This window comes from Bos taurus, chromosome 5 (genome assembly GCF_002263795.3).
Source record: "Bos taurus isolate L1 Dominette 01449 registration number 42190680 breed Hereford chromosome 5, ARS-UCD2.0, whole genome shotgun sequence".
Lineage (NCBI taxonomy): Eukaryota > Metazoa > Chordata > Mammalia > Artiodactyla > Bovidae > Bos > Bos taurus.
The window spans coordinates 101,489,415-101,502,036 of NC_037332.1; the positions used below are offsets into that span (position 1 = coordinate 101,489,415).

A 12,622-nucleotide genomic window follows, 5' to 3' on the forward strand; every position below is an offset into this window, starting at 1 on the left:
AAAGGTCGCACAAGGGTTCTGCCTCTAGGGCAGGTTTTTGTTCCAGGCAACTAATCCCAAACCGCCCTTTCTGCCGCTCTCACCCTGACTGTTTAGCCAGGGGTCTGCCTGGTCTGGTCTTATTTTCTGTTCTTTTCTCTGCCCTTCTCCCTCCCTTCTCCCCTCTTTTCTCTTCTCTCTATATTTCACATTTCCACACGGCCTCGGATCTTTACAAAATCGTCCCCTTCTTTAAGAACCTGCAGTATCCTAGTCTGTTTTTTTTTTTTTTTTTAAGTTAATTTTGTTTACAAACTGGGTGTTCAGGTCAATGACTTCTGACAAATAAACGCACCCATGCACCCACCGCCCCACAGATTTGCATCTTAGGAAGTTCCCTCAGCGCCCTGATTCCTGCTACAGTTCTTCTGTCATTTTTCAGTCATACTATATAGTTTTAGTCTTAGGCTTTCATTCACCTTTTTCATATATTGGCAAATATTTATTAAGTACCTTCTATGAAACAAGCATTGATGTTACAGAAATTAAAAACTAGAACTAGTCGGTTTTAAAAGAAAAGACCGAGTGGGACTGCTGTCCTTCCACCTACTTATTTCTGATAATACTATCCACCACCCCCACTCCCCCATCCACCCCCCTATCCCCTTTCAGACCCTTAGACAACTTGGTCAGCTGACCAACCCTTCCTGAGAAATAAATTGACTTTTTTCCTGTTTTCTTTTTTCCTCAGGAAGGCTGAAGGTGAACGAAACACACTAAACGCAGAATAGCTGCTGAGGGGATAGCACTAAAATGTGTGGAATTCCCTGAAGGGCGGGCGGGAGTCCTACTGAGAGAGTGGGAACTGTCACAGGCACTGTTCCCAAACCAATGAAGTCTGAGAATGCAGCTGTAAAGTCTTCTGGGCAGGGGGCAGGATGTGAGTGCCTGGAACAGACACATAAAAGAAGTTGCAGCATATGCCTTTGAGTTTAATGAGACACACTTAGAAAAGATGGGGAGGTAGTCTACTGACCAGAGATGAAGAAGATTTGAAGACTGCACCCCTTCACCCCACCAGCTCTCACAAAGAGTATGCTGTTTGGTGGGAAGGGCGAAAAATCAATCTAAGAAAAGTAAGCATGGGAATTCCCTAGTGGCCCAGTGGTTAGGACGCAGCAGTCTCACTGTAGAGAGCCGGGGTTCAATCCCTGGTCAGGGAACTAAGATATAAGCTGCACAGTCAAGAAAAGAAATGAAAGCAAGAGACAGAGGCAGAGAAAGAAAGATATAGAAAGAAAGTAGGTATAAGGACACAAAATGAAAAATAAGAAGGAAGGAAAAATGATAACAAAGATTTGTTGCGATATTGTTGTTAACCTAGCCCTCTTCCTGAGCCAGTGACACAGGGTTTCCACTTCCCTTTACTGTCACATGTTGCTCAAGTCTAGAAACTGAGAGATCTGAACACTAACTCCTACCAAGGGGATAACCTCTAGACCCACACAGTACGTGTTCTAATTACAAAACCGTGCTGAGCTGCTTAGAGTTGAAACGTTTCAACATAAAGAATTTGTCTTCTAGTGGTGTTAGAAGTGAGGGTGAGTTCTTTCTTCCTTTTATGTCTTGCTCTCTGTTTACTGAAGTACAAATATGCATACAGTAAAGCAGGTAAAACTTGCATTAATGTTTAGTGTACAGCTGGGTGAATATTTACTACCCAGATTAAGATCTAGATTCTAGAATACTTCTCCCCAAAAGGTTTCCTTGGGCGTGTTCCAGTCTACAGCCTCCCTCCCCAGAGGTACCCACTATACTGACTTCTGTCATCATCAATTAATTTTATTGTTCTTGATCTCTAAAAAAATGGAATCATATAGTATGCTTTCTTTTGTGCCAGGATTTTTTTTTTTCACTCAGCATAGTGTCTGTGAGTGTTGCATGGTATGAATCAGCAGTTCATTCCTTGTTACTGCCAAATACTAACCATTTATGGATATGTCAGAATTTATGTAGCCAGTCTCCTGTGGATGTATACATTCACGCTCCTCCATTACTGTTTTTAGTTTTTAGCTATTATAAAACATCCCTGTCATTTGCCACACTTATGAATTCTTTTCTCTTGGGTATATATTTAGGAATTGCATTGCTGTGTTGCTATTTTTTGGCAATAAATAATACATTTTAAATACAAACAAGTGAGCTACTTCTCTGTCTTAATATGTGTACAATATTGTAATATAAATATTTTATATACATTGTTTCAAGTGATCTTCAATACCTTTTTGTGAAGTAAGAAGAGTAGGTGATTCACTTAATGAGTTTCCCTAGCAGGAGCTGTATCTGGGCTGCTAGTGTGTGTTCCCTTATGATTTTGTGTAATTTGGCTGGCATCTATCTACATAGTTTGTCTGTACTCTGTTTCAGGACTCAGTCAAAAGGTCACCCTGTAATTCCAATCCAGCTTCTCACTGTCCCTCTAATTCTAGGCTCTCTCTTCCTTCCTGTTCCCCTCATTTTCCCCCAGAGTGGGGATGCTATGGGGATGGAATCACAGTAAGCCAACTGATAAAGAAAGCAGTGACAGAAGTAGAATGGGAGAATGCAGAGAGAAAAATAAAAGACTAAGGCAAAAGGAAAAGGCACATAGAGGAGACCTGAGGCAGTCAAAGAGGAACTGCACAAGTGATAAGATACCATGAACAACTTGCAGAAATGAGCAGAGACATCTTGCCCACAGTTCGAGGAACAGAGCAGAGGCACCAAGGCAGTGGGCGTCAGCAAACCCAGGAAGTTGAAACCCAGGGAGTCGAAGGAGGGGAAAGACATAGTCAGGTCTTGAAGTAGGTCATGTAGGATTCTGGAGAAAACAGTTGCAGCTGCTGACGGAACCTTGCTAAGAACAGAGACAGTCCCAAGGAAGTATTTATTTATTCTCATATGCCTCTCTGAGTCATTTCGATTTCCACGGAAGGGACCAGCAGGAGGTTATAAAGAGGGTACTCTTACTTCTGTATTGTTTTCCATTTCCTTTTCTAATGTGTAAAAAGGAACCTCCCAAAGACAAGCAAAAGCTAAGATCTTTCCCTTAGATGTAACCCTTTCAGTCTCTTGACTGTTCTTTGTCTGTCTCAATATTTGTATCTCAAAATTTCAACAATTCCTTCTATTTCTTTTCTTTCCATTTCTCCAGATATAAGCCACTATCTTCAGCCTCCTTCAGTCTCTCCTATTCTCTTTTCCAATATTCCCTGCATCTACAGTCAAACTTGTCCTCACATCTTAGCCAGAAACTTCGCTTCTTCCAAATCCATTCTCTATTCTTGCCTCTCAGCTGCATTCTTGGACCTCTTGATCTTTGGACAAGACAACATCTGATAAAAACAATAAGAAACAGCAGTTTTCTAAAGCTAGGATTTTTTTTTTTTTGGCTGTGCTGAGTCTTCCTTGTGGCATGCGGGTTTCTCTAGTTGTGGCGCCCAGGCTCTCTACTTACAGCTCCTGGGCTTAGTTGCCCCTTGGCATGTGAATCTTAGTTTCCCAACTAGGGATTGAGCCCATGGCCCCTGCATTGGAAGGCGGATCCTTTCATTTATTTATTTTTGGCTGTGCTGGGTCTTCACTGCCGGGTGCAGGCTTTCTCTAGTTGTGGCGAGTAGGGGCTTCTCTTGTTGCAGAGCACAGGCTCCAGGCACTTGGGCTTCAGTAGTTACGGCTCCTGGGCTCTAGAGCACAGGCTCAGTAGCTGTGACACACAGGTTTAGCTTCTCCATACCAGGTGGAATCTTCCCAGATCAGGGAGGGAACCAGTGTCCTTTGCATTGCTAGGCAGATTCTTAACCAATGAGCCACCAGGGAAGTTCCCTTAAAGCTAAAATTTACTTTTTTTAAGGCAATTTTTAGAAAAATTAAAATATATACGTAACATAGATACTGAGAGAGCCTATAAAATTGTGCAGCACTTTGCTGAACAATGCAAAGGCCCCCAAGTTCCTGCCCTCGGGTTGATCAGTCTGGTTCATGGAAGGAACCAGAAAAGAAAGTCAAAGAATCCAGAGATTTTATTCATGTGGGAACAATCCAGAAAGGCGTCTGAAATTATAATCTTCCAGAAGTCAGAATCTGAACTAGTTCTTAAAAGATGGGTAAGAAAAGAGATAGGCAGAGGGACTTTCCTGGTGGTCCAGTGGTTAAGACTTCACTTTCCAGTGCAGGGTTTGCAGGTTTGATCCCTGGTTGGGAAGCTAAGATCCCACATGCGCTGAGTTCAGCTCAGTTAGCTCAGTTCAGTTCAGTCACTCAGTAGTGTTCGACTCTGCGACCCCCTGAGCTGCAGCACGCCAGGCCTCCCTGTCCAACCAACTCCCGGAGCCTACCCAAACTCATGTCCATTGAGTCAGTGATGCCATCCAACCATCTCATCGTCTGTTGTCCCCTTTTCCTCCTGCCCTCAATCTTTCCCAGCATCAGGGTCTTTTCAAATGAGAAAACTTGCCCTGAGACCAATAACCAAAACATCATACGTAAGGAATATTGTAACAAATTCAATAAAGACTTTTAAAATGGTCCACACATTAAAAAAAAATCTTTAAAAAAAGAAAGAGAGAGAGATTAGAGAAGGGCATGTCAGGAAGATGGAACAGCCTGGGCGAAGTAATTGTGCTAGGAGGTTTGTGCAGAAGTTCGGAGAAGACTGCTTTTTTGGATCTTGCTCAAGAGTAGAGCCCTTATAGGAATCCAATAGCAGATTATGTTTTTCTAAAACCAAGCTCAGGCTCTGCTATGGCAGTCTTTAAATACCAGACATGCTACTTTGGCGTAAGCCCTTAGGTGACGCAAAATCTTACTGCATATTTTTCTTTTTTACAATATCAACATACCGCTTGCACTCCAGAGACACCAAATATGTCACTTTATCTTACATGCTTCACAACAACTAAAATACGGTCTCCTTGCTCTGTGCTTTTTCTAATCTCTTTTCTCCATTGCTTCCCTCCCTCCCAACTATGAACCCCAAACTCTGCTGCTTCATTTCATTATCCTATCTATTGTGTCAGCCAGACGGCTTTCTGGATAGAAACCAACTTGGTACAGTAGTGGAAAGGGTTTCCTGCAAACAATCTTCTCTCATGTCTATTTTTAGAACAAAGACAAGGCTGAGAGTTAGAAGACCCAGGTAGCAGCTCAGACTATGGCACTATCTTGCTGTGCTATGGACTGTGCTAACATTTATGTTGTTAAACCTCTGTCTCAGTTCTCTAATTCTAAAAAGTGGTCTTGGACTTCCCTGCAGGTCCAGTGGTTAAGACTCCGTTTGATCCATGATGGGGGAACTAAGATCCCATATACTGAGAGGTATGGCCAAAAAAAAAAAAGGTGATCTTAGGGCTGAAGGGGAAGGACTCCAACTGATTTATTCTCTGCCACCTCCAACACATCACCTACACAAATACCTGGGGATTCATGCATGTAGAGCAATCTCCCCATGGGAGACAGGGGATAAATTATGTAAATATTTTGACTACTAATTAAGTATGCACTTATCATACCTCTTTCAAATACACACTCGAAATTCCCAAATCTTTCGAAGTTTCCCTGGTTCATTTTTGTGCCTGGTACATATAGACACATTCAGCAAATATCTGAATGAATGAATGACTCTCCAGCTCTAAAACATAAAGGTACTGGGGAAGTCACTAGATTCTGAATGATATCACAGTTGTAATTTGAAATATCAGAAGCACCTGAAAGGAGCTACCTAGTTGCTGTTTCTGGGTCTGGCTAAAGAAAGAATTTATTTTTCTCCTTGCATTTCAAATTTTCCACCAACTTTTGTTCCCTTCAGGTACCCTGAGAATGAAGCTATTTACCACTATCTCCCTAGTTCTTCTTTGATCTTGACAGCTGCCATCAATATCAAGAAATCAAACAACCCCAGGGAAAAACTGGACCTGTTCCCACCATGGTGCACATGCAGTAAGGAGCATTCTTCTTCGTTCCCACACCCCTGCCTCAAAGTACAGCCAGTGACAGGACAGCGGCTCTGCTTTCAGCTCTCTCACTACTGGCCAACTAGTGAACCTGTCAGCACTGCCTCGTCCCAGAATAGCTGCATGCCTCACTGGGGCACCTGAGCGATAAGGTGAAGAGAGCGATAAGGTGAACGGGTTTCAGTTGTGTTGTATTTATCGAGTATTGAGATATGAAAAAGAAAAGCAGGATTATTCCTCTTCTCAAGAAACATGACCTTTCTGCTGGAAAGCATGAACAAAATATGGGGAAGAGAAAGTAAAAGTTCAGAAAGGGCAATGAAAACATGATTTTGCTTTATTTATTAATTTTTTTGGGGGGGCTGTATCTCAAGGCTATCGGGATCTCAGTTCCCCCACCAGGGATTGAACCTGGTCCACAGCAGTGAAAGCTCTTAATCCTAATCACTTGACCACCAAGGAACTCCCTGCTTTTGCTTTGAATAAGAGCATATGAAAATAAAGTCCAGGGTCCTGGTGGTCCAGTGGTTGAGAATCCGCCTTCCAATGCAGGGGATGCAGGTTAGATCTGTGGTTGGGGAACTAAGATCACACAAGTCCCTGGGCAACTAAGCCCTTGAGATGCAACTATGGAGCATTTACCCTTCAGAGCCTGTGCTTGGAGACAAGAGAAGCCCATGAGCCATATTGAAGACCCAGCGCAGTCAAAATTTTTTTTTAATTAAAAGAAAAAGTCCTAATGTGATCACTGAACATTGTTAACATTTCTAAAAGGATGAGATTGGGAAGGGTGACGGAAAATTGGGACTATGAAAACATCTTCTTGGATGACAAAAAGTGCTTCAATATTGTCCTATTAAATTATAGAAAGATTATCAACAGATGGTTGGCACATGATAAAGGGAAAGAGCAGTAATTAGTTGGAAGCAGAATTAATTCATTGAGCTTAAATTGTGTTGATTTTTTCACACAGGTTTTACTAACCTTATTTCAATGAGGTTAGTAAACAAGATTGGGGGAATACCTGACCAGAGTCCTTTCTAAATAGAGGAACTATTGACGTTAGGGGCCAGGTAACTGTTACTGGGGCTTGCCCTGTGCACTGTGGGATGTTTCACACACCCCTGGGCCCTCCCCAACTAGATGCAGGTCGTGTTCTCTTTGCTACAAGCCACAGCCACCAAACAAGTCTGCAGAAATTGCCAAATGTTCCTGGAGAGCAAAATCACTGCTGGTTGAGAACCAGTGCCCTAGACTGAGAAAATCTCTAACCAGATCCTTTTGTAAAGGACTGAAATACCTTACCCATCTTGAAATCAACTATTTGGAAAACTCACTTATTTTGAATATAGATTAGAAAGGCAAAGTAAGAGAAAATTTTTTTCTCACTAGAGTTCAAAATTTTACTCATAGAAAGGCTCAGGTGGCCCCTCATAGAAAGCACATTCTCTCCCTTTTAAATTACTAGAAAATATTCCAAGCATACAAAGCAAAATGTTAATGTCTGATACAGAGCATAAGTTGGTTATTTGAGTTTCAAACCAACAGCAGATTAGAAGAAAATTAGAAGAAACGTGTATGCCTCAGGCAAGGACCCTAACATACTAATGACAAGACAGAACACAGACAAGTTATTAAAAGTGAACATATTTCCGAAAGAACAACAAATTAGAGGGAAATTTTGGGCCATGTTATTCAGGTCATTTTAGTCCTTGGCATCCCACTTTAAAGATATGACCAGGATGTTGAAGAATCTGGAAACAAGGTCATGCAGAGCAGCTGGGGAACTAGGGTTATTTAGAGAATAGAAGACATTAGGGGAGAACATGATAATTTTCTTAAAATATTTGCTATGTTTCCTAAAACATAGGTAGTAAATTTCTCACTGCTGACTCACCTCCTGATTTCTGGAGTCATAGACCTATAGCCTGTTTGATATCTCTTTTTGAGTGGCCATCAGGCATCTCAAACTAAGCATAGCCAGAATAGAAGAACTGGTTGCTCTTCCAATTCCCCAAATCTTTTCCTTTCTTAGTCTTCTCCATCTAGAAAACATTATCACTATTCACCCTTTTGCTAAAGCCCAAATGCTAGAAGCTCTACGGGATTTCTCTCCCACCTCCCACATCTCATCCAACAGCAAGCTTTACCTCCAGAATCTACCCAGATTCCTTCCTCTCTATGTCCACCACAGCAACCTTGTCAAAACCATCAAAATCTGCCATTTGATCTACCACAATTGTCTCTTAATCACTCTTACCGATTTGATTCCTATTCTTCTATTACTCATTCTTTACAGAGGACTCAAAACCATACCTGGCCTCTTCCCCTTTATACTGCCTTATTATTTATCACTATTCCCCTGATTCATTAAGTGCTAGCCACATTAGGTTTGGTGGCTTTTTTTCCCCCCTGTCCATCTATTATATCAAGTTCATTTCTGGGACAAGAACTGCCTGGAGATGTCTTCACAAGATTTTCAAATGTTTGAGTCCTTCTTGTCATTTAGGTCTTAGCCCAGGCCTGTTTCTTAAAGAGGCCTCCTTTCTTGGGCTGTCTGTGTTATCCTTCTGCCCACTCATGATTTATCACATTTTTCTGTTTTAATTTTTTTCATAGGTCTTATCACTATCTGGAATTATTCCTTTGGTTATTATCTGACCCCATTACAACAAGGATCTTGTCCATCAACCTTATTTGTTCCATATACTTAACATATAGAAGGAGCCTGTACAGACTAGATGCTCAATTAGTATTTGTTGGATAAATGAGTAATAATATAGATTTATTAATAATAATATAGATAAACTGGATAATTGTTCCTTAATTTGGTAAAAATTGGATTAGATGATTACAGATTCCTGAGCATTATTAATTTCTTAGTGAAATGGGTGACTATGAATTTATAACGGTTCCATGATCTTCTAAGTTTATTTCTTTCAGCATCCTGGGGGTAGTATCAAAGAAAGTTAAACCAATTCTGCGGATTTTTCAGGTGGGTAAAACACAAGGACTGTTGGCCAAGGGACTCATTCAACCAAGCAGTTATCTTTGCAGGTTTTACTGCAGGAAAAGACATCTCTCTACAGAAGCACTACTTAAGGTGTTAGGGTGTGGGGAAAACACTGCATTCAGAAAAACAAATGTTTTCCCAGCCTCTTCAGATTTTACTCTCAACTCTGTTTTCTCCATTTACCCAGATGACCAGACTCCCTGTTTTTTTTCAACAAACAGATTTTGCTAATTTTCATTCCTTATGCGCACCTCACCTCTAAGTCATTACTTCTAGAATCCTGCTTATTTTAGAGATTTCCATCCTCCTCTCCGTATCTTACCTCACCCACACCTCAGGACTCTGTTCTATCCATTATTCCCATTTCTGCCTTAAATTTCTCACTTCCTGCTCTGTCTCCCTGCTGCCAATGGGATTCTAAAGCACCCCCTTCCTGAAGCTCTCTCAGTCTGCCATTCCTCTGCTTCCCATAAGGTCCTTCACTATCAAAATCCCCCAAGGAACCACTTCCACTCTGTTTCTATTTATTTCCCTCCCATTCAGCATCAGCATATTTCAGAATGTCTTGTGGATGCACAGAAATTCAGCCCTCTATGTGAAATTACGGATCTGCTACTAACAATATCTTGGGCACAATGGGAATTATTTATTTCACTGAAATAATGACTATCTTCCTTTGGCCACATCCTGGTACAATTTCTCCCTGAATTAAGTGGACATTCCCATATCTAGAGAAAAGAGGTGGGTCCACAGAAAGAAAACCAGAACTCTCACACATATGTATAAAGAAACTTGACCTTGCTCCCTTAGACTTTAAGTTTAGATGTGTTTAAGGACCCTCCCAAGGGGTACTAGGTAACAGTGGTCTCTGATAAATGGAACTAGGCTGGAAGCTTCTCAGGAAGATAGCTCTGTAATGAACCACCTCACTAGAAGAGAAACATCTATTGTCTATAACTCTCATACTCTTTTTTTTCTTCTTTAATCTCCTCCTGGTCTTTAGAAAGTTTTGCTGCAACATTCCAGGTTTATCTCAGTTTTGTTAAGTATTGGACCATGAAGTCACAATCCAAGGAAAAGAGAAGCATTTGGCATTTTTTGTGCTCCTGCCCTTAGGCCACTAAGATGGTAGTTATAGTCTTTAGAAATAATTTCCAAGGAAAACATGTTCTTTTTTTTTGCTTAAAGGTTCAAACACTCTTCCTCATATTCCATTGCAACCTCTCTATTGAAGCTTTAGCTGCAAAAAAACAAACACAAATGAACTAACTGTAGAACCTCCTTGGCTATAACCTCCTTGGCTATGATCCTAATCAAACTCTCTTCATCATTTAAATTGCTAATGAACTCCCCTAATCTCTCTTAGCATCGCCACCATTCTTCAAGGAGCCTTCTCAGCTTCTCTCATTCTTAATTCTTTTTCATTGACTCTTCCCCGTCAATGACACTTAAATGTCAGGTTTATCTCTGTCCGGATTCTCCATCATCTCAACCTTTCCCACAGAGGAACTACTGCTACTGCTAAGTCACTTCAGTAGAGTCCAACTCTGTGCGACCCCATAGACGGCAGCTCACCAGGCTCCCGCATCCCTGGGATTCTCCAGGCAAGAAAACTGGAGTGGGTTGCCATTTCCTTCTCCAATGCATGAAAGTGAAAAGTGAAAGTGAAGTCGCTCAGTAGTGTCCGACTCCTAGCGCCCCATGGACTGCAGCCTACCAGGCTCCTCCATCCATGGGATTTGCCAGGCAAGAGTACTGGAGTGGGTTGCCATTGCCTTCTCCCCCTACAGAGGAAGGGGATTTCAAATCTGTGGTTTTCACTCCAAATATTCTTTTGAATTCCAGACCAAATTTATAATTGCCTGTTATGAACTGCCACATGACTATCCTGTAAATATCTCAAATTAAACATGCCCAAAGTTCAGTTCAGTCACTCAGTTGTATCTAGCTCTTTGTGACCCCATGGACAGCAGCACGCCAGGCTTCCCTGTCCATTACCAACTCCCAGGGTTTACACAAACTCATGTCCATTGATTCGGTCATACCATCCAACCATCTCTTCCTCTGTCGTCCCCTTCTCCTCCCACCTTCAGTCTTTCCCAGGATCAGGGACTTTTCCAATGAGTCAGTTCTTCGCATCAGGTGGCCAAAGTATTGGAGTTTCAGCTTCATCAGTCTTTCCAATGAATACTCAGGAACGATTTCCTTTAGGATGGACTGGTTGGATCTCCTTGCAGTCCAAGGGACTCTCAAGAGTTGTCCATCTCCCAAAGCTGCTCCTGCTCCTCCTCCTCTACTTGATTTGCCCATATTGGTTAATGGTATTACTAGTTATCTAGTTTCTAAACAAAAAAAATTTCATTCTTCTATCTCCTTAACCTTCTAGTTGTCAAGTCCTTTCAAGTCTGCTTTCAAAAAATGTACCTCAATACCTGACTAGTTATTGACAAAATCAAATCTTGTGTTGAAATGATGCTGTAACAATTGACTATCCATAAGCATAAGAATGAAGTTGGATCCCTTCCTCACACCATAAATAAAAACTAACTCAAAATGGACAATAGATCTAAATGTAAAACTTTCTGACCTGAGTTAGACAAAGCCTTTGTGATATGACATCAAGAGTGCAAGTAACAAAAGAAAAATTAAATTAATTGGATTTCATCAACATAAAATTTTTTGTGCTTCAAAGAATATCACCAAAAAAGTGAGAAGACAATCCATACATGAGAAAATATAACTCATAGACCTGATAAAGAGCACAACCAGAATATGTAAGACTTTACAACTCAACAAAAAGACAATCCAGTTAAAAAATGGATAAAGACATGTCTTCAAAGAAGGTATACAAATGACCAACAAACAAAGAACATGCTCAAGATCTTTAGCCACCGAGGAAATGAAAATCAAACTCATAATGAGAAAGCACTTTACATCCACTAAAGTGGCTGTAACTTTTTAACAAAGATACATAATAACAATTGTTAGTGAGGCTGTGAAGCAATTAGAACCCTCATACATCACTTTGGGTATGTCCCATGGTACAGTGCTTTGGAAAATAGTTTGGTAGTTGTTCGGTAGTTCTTTATAAAGTTAAACAGAATTACCATATGTCCCAGCAATTTCACTCCAATACATATACTCAAGGGAACTGTAAACCTGTGTCTGCATAAAAAACTTGAACAAGAATGTTGATAACAGCATTATTCACAATAACCAAAAATGGAAAAAACCCAAATGTCCATTGACTGGTCAATGGATAAACAAATGCAGTAATAACCATCATGCAATGAAATATTATTTATTCATAGAAATGAAGTAGTAATACCTGCTACAACATGGATGAACTTTGGAACATCATGCTAAGTGACAAACAGGCCAGTCACACTAGATTACGTACTTTATGATTCCATCCATGAAATGTCCACAACAGAGAAATCTATAGATATAAGTAGTTTAGTGGTTGCCAGAGGCTGGAGGCAATTATGGAGGAATGCAGAATGATTGATAATGGTTATGGGGCTTCTTGTGGGGGGTGATAGAATGTTCCAAAATTGATTAATGGTTGCAAATCTCTGTGAATATCCTTAAAAACCCCAAGAACTGCAACACTTTAAATAGGTGTATTGTAAGGTAAGTA

The 12,622-nt window shown here is 40.8% G+C and overlaps 1 protein-coding gene across 1 annotated transcript in view; it reads right to left on the reverse strand.

Moving 5' to 3' along the window:
• Window positions 1-12,622, reverse strand: part of SLC2A3 (solute carrier family 2 member 3) — an 83,828-nt gene that overhangs the window by 51,075 nt on the left and 20,131 nt on the right. The window lies entirely within an intron of this gene.